Raw genomic sequence first — 9,958 nt, 5'->3', positions numbered from 1 at the left:
ATAGTCGCTTCCAAGAAATTCTATTCCAAGAGGGGTTGGATTAGATCGAAACTGTATGTGGTCGATCATTTTATCTCAACAAACTCTAAGTTTGGAGGACTCTACAAGCTCCAAACTTGGAATGAGCATGAATCCCCACAGTTCGGCTATTTGGTCTCCCCTATGAAGAAAGGGGGGTAGATGAAGGGAGGTTGCAAGTCCTCGAGAAAAGAAGAAAAAGAATGAAAAACTTCAAAACCGGGAACTTTTAGAAAAGTTTACCTTGAAAAGTTGCCGGAATCTGGTGGCCAAAGGTGGTGGCTGGGTTGTGCAGGGATGTTGCTGGGTCGCTGCAGGGGCTGCTGAGGGATTGCTGCAAGGATGTCGCGGTGCCGCTGCGGGGATACTGTAAGGATGTCGCGAGGCCGCGAGGATGCCGCGGGGCGGCGAGGATGCTGCTGGGATGCCGCGTGGCCGCGAGGATGCTGTGGGGATGCCGCATGGCTACTAGGATGCTGCGGAGATGCCACGGGGCCGCAAGGATGCTGAGGGGATGCCGCGTGGTCAAAGTGTTGAGGGTCGCGATGTCCCAGGGTCGCGGGGTAGCTAGCGTGAGAGCAGGCGAGCGTTCGCAGGGGCTACAGGGGCAGCGAGGCTAACCAGGTAGGGTTAGCGTTGAGTTGCGACATAGGGGCTGCTGCGGTGTTTTGAAGGCTATGATTTTAGGGTCTCAGGATTAGGGCTTCATGCTGATAATGTGTTTTAGAAAAGAGAAAATCGTTGTGTGTTCTCATTGATAATAGGGACCTCTTTATATAGAGAATTACAAGGTATAGAATCCGAACCATACAAAGAAAGGTAATTATACATTGAATAGGAATATCTAGATCCTTCTAAACCCTATTACCACTATATTAAATAACCTAGAGTTTGGGCCAAACACAAAATAAAAATTTATTTGAACACACACACACACACACACATATATATATATATATATATATATATATATATTTTTGCCTACAGGATGTGCCCAATTTAAAATCACTCTGTTTGGAAGATTGTGATGCTGTAACAATGTTTTCCGACTTCTCTAGATTCCCAAACTTAGAGGAGTTGATAATAACAGACAATACAAAAGTTAAGACATTTGACATTATGAAAGAGATGAAATCCTTTAAAAAGCTGAATTTAAGGTGGACTGCCATCAAAGAATTGCCTTCCTCAACAATCAGATGTCTCATTAATCTAGAACGGTTAACTTTAAGATGCTGCGAGAAACTTAAACATGTGCCGTGCAACATTTTTGAGTGGCAACATCTACAGCTTCTTGATGTCCATGTGTGTGAAAAGCTTGTTACATTTCCAATAAAATCTGAGTTTTCAACTGAATCGACCAGTTTACAGGGCAAGGACTATGCTCCGTTATACGTCGATTTGACAAGATGCTCTAATCTTGTAGAAATTGCAGACTTTCCGAGAGAAATATGTAGCCTAGATGTGAGTAACTGCCGGCGATTGCAAAAAATTTCAAAATTGTCAAACATTTTGGAAGGTAAAGAGTCAAAATTGACCCCTCGGATGAAGTTGCTTAATTGCGATGAACTGTCCCGCAATCTGGCTCGTGAGGTGGCAAATGTGAAAAAGAATTTACCGGATAATTCTAGGTTAACATCTCTGCTTTCTCTCTTTTTCTCATGTCGGCAATTGGAGTATCGGGTTTACTTTCCCCGGACTGGTATTTTTGAAGGAGCGAGATTGCCGGGAATTCCAGAGTGGTTCACTTGCCGCAGGGATGTCGATATGAAAGGACTTCAAGTATGTGAATTTAGAATTGATTTTCCTGGAAATTTCAAATGGGAGGATAAAGGATTGGCTTTCTGTGCTGAAACTGTTGATCCCGATTGGAAAAAGAATTGGGCTACAACCCTTTCGATATTATATTTCAGAGTTAGAGCGAGAATCTACATTAATGGTGTATGCATCATTGAAGCATCTGAAAAGACGGGACGGGTCTCTGATTCTGTGAAGTTGTACTATATGCCATTCGATACTATAATAAAACGGCTGAGTGAGAGCGGGTTACCGCCCCCTTCCATGTGTTTGGTTAAGTTCGAATTTGAATTTGAATCCTGCAATTTTGGGTTTGAGAAGATTAAGGACCAAGGGAGCCGGATGCGAAGCTGCGGAGTCCACGTAGTAATGCCAGAGGATGAAGGCCAATTTGTAAATGGGTATTCCATCGGGACTGACTCCTACTCTGGGGACGATGCTGAAGGTCATGATTGTCAAAGGCAGGGGCGTGTCCAAGTAGTGCTTGGGGAGGACCCAAGCCCACCCCAAATGTTTGGACTTAAAAAAAAAATAATACTTTTTTTATTTGTATTTGTATTTTATTATTGGCTTGGTCAAGCCTACCCAAAGTCCCAACTTCCAGTACTAGGAGTTCTTCTTCTGGTAAGATTGGTGCTGGGGGTGTGCATTTCAAGTTAATTTAGGTGTTGGTGAAATTCTGGATGCTGAAGCCTGGGGTCTTTATTTTGGTCTTAAAATGGCTGTAAACCTGCACATTACTCATCTGGAGGTTGAGTCTGATTCTGTAGTTTTGGTACAATTGATGCAGAGTGCTGATTTTGACACCCACCCTCTTGGTTCTTTGTTGACTGGTTGTTTGAACTACATGAATAGCATGGGGAATGCTCATATATGTCATATCTTCCGAGAGTGCAACATGACTGCAGATGCCTTGGCCAAAGACAGTATTAATCAAGAGCATGGTTTCATCGCTGTCGACAACCCTCCCGTTGTGTGTGGAGCTAGCAGGAGCACATACTCTAATTCTTAGTCCTTTTGTTTTTTCTGTTTGGGCCTTTTATGCCCCGTTTGTAACCAAAAAAAAAGCAAACAAAAGAAAGAGAGTCCCAACTCCCAAACATCCGAACCTGAACCCCGAGTCCCGACCACGATCGTCTCTCTGCTCTCGTTGCTTTCGTTGCTTTGCAGCTTCACTGCTTCACTCCTTCTCAGTCTCTCACGGCCTCGCCTTCTCTTCTTCTCTCAGAGATCAAAGTCACATTCTCTTCTACTCTTCTTCTTCAATTTGGGGCAATCAATCAATTGAATGTAAGTAGGATTCAATTTTGTTCAATTTATTCAATTCAATTTGGGGCAATTTTTAGGGTTAAGAATTGATGTCAAATTCAATTTCGTGGGTTTTGATTTAGCAGTGGATTGAAGATTTTTTTGGTGTGCTTTGCTGTGGAACTTGCTTACGAAAAGTCGAAAATGGTATGGCTTCTTCCTTCCAATTCGATGTGTTTTTCAGTTTTATCCGGTTCTTTGTTCAAGGTATACTTAACTAACGAACAATGGTTTAGAAGAAGGCTTATTTCTGATCCTAGTAGTTGTTATTGTCATAGTGATATGCTGCATCTTTTTCGAGGTTGTTTTTACAAGTCTTTAATATTCCTGTTAATTTTGGTTGGAAGGAATGGATCTTTGCTAATGTGAAGCAAATAGCTTACACTATGATGGTCTTCCGGTGGAATAATTTTATGATTTTCGGCTCTGGTTTATTCGGAAATAGAGATGTAAAGGTGCTTTTGATACTAGTTTTTGTCTTCCTTACAACATCAAAGGACTCGATTGTCTGAATACCTCTTCATTCAGTTAGTTATTTTCAGTGCCTTCAGAATGTATGTGATCTTTAAATCCTGTGAATAAAATTAGTTGTTTGGCTTATTATTTTCTTTGTGAAATTCAGACATACGGCCACACGGCCCATACTTCCCCCATCTATAGAGTAATGTTTATCCAGTGGACCAATTTCACAACACTTACACTGAAGAATGACTGTGATCTAAACGCTATGAAAACAGAGCAAATGAGCGATATGCTCCAACAGGGAAAGGAATTGGTGCTGACATATCATCAAAGTATTCTATTGTACTTTCCATATGGTGGGAATCTACTATCTGTATCTGAATCTTTTTTCTCTTTGCTTATTTTGTATTTGTTGTTATGAAGCAATAGAATACTAAGGTTACTTATTTGCTGTTTTAGTTGGTGTAACCATTAGAGATGAAGTTGAGTTGATAAATCAAACCATGGATTCGTCGTTATCTTCATTTACCAGGCCAGGAAACCAAACATTGAGATTCAAAGAAGATGTGGGCTAAGATGAGGAGGAAATTTGGTTTCATCACATTATGGAGGTTTCTATAAACATTTAAACGTGCCTTGAAGTGGAAATCTTCATGTATCTGAACTTTTTTGCTTTGCATATTTTGTCAAGGAGTTTGAATTGATGGGGACTTGGAATGCTATCCACACGAACATCATGGAGTACATAAGGATTTAAGTTGTCTACATGGCCAGATAGACTCGGTAAAGTCGACACTAATAGCTTGATGTTAAATTTTATGATTATGCCTACTCTGAACTTATCATTGCAGCTGTTGGATTGTTTACTAGGTAAATACCCTTATGCTAATACTGGCCTTAACAAGAGTTGATTTGAAACTAGATGGTACAGAAATTGCTGACAGATTGACAGGTAACTGCTTCTTACTGAACTCTGTATTATGTTGGTTGATTAAGGGATTTGGGCATTTGTGTATTCTTAGAGCAATTACTATCTCAGGGCAAGAGGATTATCTACCTAATTGCCAAGCATGTACAAAGGTGGACAGCTGCTTTCAAAGAGGACTTTTGCATTCTTGGTAGTTTTGCTGCAATGGATACATCCATATGTCGATTAAGTCAGTTCTCGGTATGTAGTTATGTACACCATTATTCTCTGTCTTGTAAGATCTTGAGTTCCTCTTTGCTTTTAATGGTATAGAGGTTTTCCAGTCCTCTTGGCACTTAAAGTTACTTGGTTGGCGTTAATATTTGAGATGGTTGAGTGCTTGAGTTGATATTGTCTTATTATGGTAATTTTCTTACCTTCATGTAGGATGCTACAGATTAGGCCCTGAAAATTTTACGTTGCCAAAACAAAGAAAATGTGGGCTGATATGATATGCTCCTGTGGAGGAAGGGATCTGGTGCTGACACTAATAAGAGGTATAGATTCTATAGGTCTTTGCTTTGAATTTGCCATATATTCTATATATAAACTGTGGAAGGTGGATTCTAATTAACAAGCTTGTCATGCGAGTGTGAAAAACTATGGAGGCTAGTTTTGACAGGTCCTATGTGTATATATTCCTTTCCAGTTCTATTGCTGCAAAGAAACACTTTGATCATATACTACCGATCTAGATGCATGTATAACAAGTGGTTTAGTTTAAGTATCTTTTTGCACCTATCTTTGTAACTTCTATTTTTTGTTTACTAGGTACTAAACCTGATGCTTTGTTGGTCTAAAGGAGAGCTGATAATTTAATGAAACTTGATGGTCACAATATATATTGCTCCAGACAGGTAATTGTTTCTTCTAGAGCTCTACTTTTGGTTAGTGAATTAGCATTGACAGTGGACTTTTTTTTATTCTCAGGAGAAATTTGTATCTCTGAGCATGATTGAAGGTTGGACAACATGTGTTTGACATTGTGAAGTTGCTGCCTTTGAACTACATCTTATGATTGATGTACAATGCAATGTGAAGTTCATACAGACAATCAAATCTCTCTAGCTCTCTAATCAGGGGAATGAAGACTCCAATGTTCCATGTAACATCACGGAAATGACTGGTTTCAGGATGGATGGTCGTCCTTTAATTTACGAAAGCTGAATTTGACTGAGGAGGACATTTGAGGCTTTTAGAAAAAACGGATCGCAGTCCTGCTGCAACTCTGGTTTCCCTGATACGGAAGCTGTGCTCTCTGGACAGATTCATTCCTAAAGATGTTGTGGAGAAAATATCTTATGTAATTCTTCCATGGTCATCACACAATTTAATTTAGTTCGTGTTTGTGTAACCTCATGGTTGGAAACTGTATGTATAACCAATGCTAGTAAATTTGAAATGACAATTTGTGAACAGAAGTCTAAAATGATGTGGTCGGTAATTGTGAATCCTAGCTGTCATAGCTTTATTCTAAACTCATAGCAGTGATCATCATCATATCATACACAAAGCTCAAGTAGCTAGTGTAACTAGGTAGACTTAGCTTCTTATGAGTAGTTTAGTACTCAGCTAGCAAAGCAGCAGATGATCCAAATGAATCTTTGTTAACCCTAGTGCAGTTCAATCAAATCTCTCCATCAGTTCCTGTCAAGAGGCTTATATTCCCCATTTTAATCATCGAATGTGGTCTGATTAACACTGAAGTACTTGTTAACTATGTCAATGGCATCAGCCCCGCTGGTCGAAAACAGCACTTGGTCGCTTTGGAGTAGACCCTTGTGAAATTGAAGATTACAGAAATAGTTGCTGTCGAAACCATCAGGTGTTGAGGGATCAAAGTTGGCCAGGGGCCCAGGACACTCACATTCCCATTTTGTGGGCATATGTCACTCAAGGTTTCTATGTAGGTCGAGTTTAAGGTTTGGTCAGGACTCCCTGTGTTGTTGAAGTTGTATAATCGATCAGTGAAAAGCTGACACCCGGCGTGTCCAAATGTGTGAGCACCTGTGAATATGCAAATCCGATCAATGTTATCCATTACTAAAAACTATGTAACATTTATATTTGCTTCGCTTTCTTTTCTAACCGGAGAGTGCAACCAGATCGGTGGTGTTTAGGCCTACAGCTGAGAACTTGGACTTGTGTACGTCAAGGTTTGCGGTGGGAGCTCGAAGGGCTACATTAGCAACGGTTCGGTTTGCTGTTGTTCCATCCCTTCTTCCTAGTAGGACTGTCCATGAGGGGCCTCCAGATTGCAAGTTTGCAACCATAAACTAGTTAATGATTCTTAGCATTTTGCTTCATCCCTGGTGTGCCTATTTGTGGTATAAGCTACGAACTTACAATCCCTATTAATGAAATTGTTTTTTATTTTAGGCCATGTCACAAAGAGTACAAAATGGTGTTGGTGAAGTGAAATATATATACCAAAGAAACAGACTCTTCTGCTGCAATGGCAAGAATATCAGCACAAGAAACCGTGCTGGGACAAGCATTCTCCAATGCAGTCCTAATCTTGTCCACAACATCAAATCCTCTCGCTGAATTGACATTCGGAAAGGCTGCTTTCTCGCTGTCTATGCCATCGACACTGCTACTGTTGTCCAGCAAAGTTGATGCATCACAACCCTGCAGAACCAGAGTTAATTAACATGTCCTTTAGTGCTAAATTAAATTTCAGAAGTCATAACAGAGAAGCAGCTAGTTCTAAAAGAACTTTTGTGCTTAGCTAGCTAGCTAGTTAGTTACATTGACAAAGCAATCATGGAAGTGAAGCCTAATGAGGCTTGCAGCGATACGTGGATCCGTCTGCAAAGCTTCCTGAAGGACTCCACGGACAATGCTAGTGACATTCACATCGGGGCATGCTTCATTGTAGAACGTCGGGGTCAGCTGAGCCTCACCATAGCCTCCTCCACACAATAAGATCAACAATGCAAAAAAAACTGCAGTACTATTAGTTGCCATTGCACTGTGATATAGAGAAGAAGGCATCTCCTCAGGTCTCTTTTAACAAGTTGAATGAGCTAGAGCCGGTAGTACGTGGTATATATTAATGCATATGAGATTTTTTAGGGGTGGGTTCGGTACGTACCAGGCCTTGAAGCCCAATACCACCTACCGTACCAAACTAAGTTGGTACACAAAATAGCCTACCATTACCGGCCACAAAAGTCGGTATACCAACTTCTCGGTATACCGAGATGTCGGTTGGTTTCGGTTGGTTGGGCCTCGTACCGAGTTTAAGATTGGGCTACATTTAAGCTACAGCCCAACTAAATTTTTAAAAGCCCAAACTTGTCAGCAAATGAAAAACTGCAATCCTCACATCAATTTAAAGGCCCAACCTACAAATGAACAACCTGCAAATGAAAAATAAGCTAAAAACTCTCATACATCAAGTCATCAACTTCACTACTTGAGTTCATCTGTTCAGTTCAGTTCATCCCCTTCATCACTCCATAGTTCATACAAATTTTAAGTCAATAATTCATAGTTCACAGTTCCACACAAATGAATCAAAATACCAAATGATACAATAACTAAGTGCAATAGTTGAAAACAAAGTGTTCAAGGACTCAAAGTTCATCTCATCATCACTTCATATTTGCTTGCTGCCTTGCTGAGTTGCTGTGGGATCTTTGTAGAAGTGGGATCTCATCTTCAGTGGGATCTTTGTAAAAGTTTGGGGGGTCAGATTATAATCGCATTAGCTGCATAAACTCCAAACAGACAAAACATACAAACATCAACCATATATATATATATATATATATATAAACAGTTCAGTGGTTCACAAATCACAACTAAACAACTCAATGAAATCATTGCTGAAACAATTCACAAAGCTAAACATATAACAGTAAAAGTGTAAACATATAACAATTCACAAATCACTAATTCTTACAAACAAAAGTTCACAGAGCATATAACATATATATATACTAATATACATAACATTTTCATCATCTAACTTGGCAAACAAACTGACCTCTTGCTCCAAACCGACCAACTGCCGTGCTCCTATGTTGCTCCAGGTTTAATGAGGCCTTGATTAGTTGATTCCTTGAATTGTTGAGATTAGGAACAACACTTGAAAATTTATAATAAGAGATGACTTAAACCGATAACAAATTGAAACAAAAATTGGAACAATAATAGATGACTTAAACCGATAACAAATTGGAACAATAACAGATGACTTAAACCATAAATTGTCGGTGACTCATAATTTGTCCGTTGTGCCTTCACTCATTTCAAGGAAATTTGTCTGTTGTGCCTTCACTCATTTCAAGATAAATTGTCGGTGGCTCATAATTTGTCTACCAAAAAATATTTTTGAAAAAAGTAAATTGCATAATTATGACATTAATTATCCATAAATATTTATTATTATCATTAAATATATTTTATTTTTAAAAAATTTTTTTATAAAAATCCAATGAACAGTAAAACCACACTGGTGAACAGTGATTGTGAACAGTAAAAGTAAACAGTGTTGACCGGGCAAGAAAAACAACGGGTGTAAACCCATGTCCAGTGGTAGTGAATAGTAATTTGACTGGTCGAATTCTTGACTTCTCGACTTTGCCTTTTCTTGACTACGGGTGAACTTGCTCTAATAAAAGTTGAGATGAAACTAGATGGTCCGAATATTGCTGACACATTGACAGGTAACTGCTTCTTACTGAACTCTGTACTAGGTTGGTTGATTGAGGGATTTGCATTCCAAGTGAACATTTTTGTATTCTCAGAGCAATAAGTATCTCAGGGTAAGCGGATTATCTACTTAGACAAGCTCAGATCCCTTGATCTTGAACCTAGAAAGCTCATATGCCTTTGTTCTTGTATCCGATGCCTTTATATTGGCATTGCTCTTCATGGCAGGCTGTAGGTGTGAAGAAATGAAAAGCAAAGTCATGCTTTTCCATTTCTTACGTTCTATGTTTTCACGCTAACATTAATTGCATGTTTCCTTCATCAATTCATGACAAAGGCTCCAAGTCTCCAACCACCATCTTGTACTACAATTGTTTCTCATCTTCAACAAATAACTGCTCCGTGCTATAGCTCTACAATGTAGCTATAGCCTTCTTCAATTAATGGGTCACCAAAGCAATAGTTTCTTATGCTTGCTTCATGTTTAATTCACCACATGGTTTCTCACCTCCAATTAAGGAGGACTCACCTTAGCTTAATTTCCAAAAAAAAAAAAAAAAAAAAAAAAAAAAAGTTCTCTTAGGTTCCTCTTTCCTTAAAACAGAAACTTCCTGTTTGTAAGTCTAATTCCAGTCTTTATTTTTCTTTTGCAGGTATTTTTTATCAATAAGGCAAGCAGTACGTACCTCCAAAAGTAGGTTGAATCAGGACTTCCTGTGCTGTTGAAGTTGTATAAAGGTTCAGTGA

The 9,958-nt window shown here is 39.3% G+C and overlaps 1 pseudogene; it reads right to left on the bottom strand.

Moving 5' to 3' along the window:
* Positions 1-6,176: 6,176 nt before the first annotated feature.
* LOC112164382 lies at positions 6,177-7,519 on the bottom strand (annotated as a pseudogene).
* Positions 7,520-9,958: the final 2,439 nt, after the last annotated feature.

Source organism: Rosa chinensis, chromosome 5, assembly GCF_002994745.2.
Source record: "Rosa chinensis cultivar Old Blush chromosome 5, RchiOBHm-V2, whole genome shotgun sequence".
Classification (NCBI taxonomy): domain Eukaryota; kingdom Viridiplantae; phylum Streptophyta; class Magnoliopsida; order Rosales; family Rosaceae; genus Rosa; species Rosa chinensis.
Note: the sequence above shows the minus strand (reverse complement) of the source record. Positions and strands in the feature narration are given on the sequence as shown.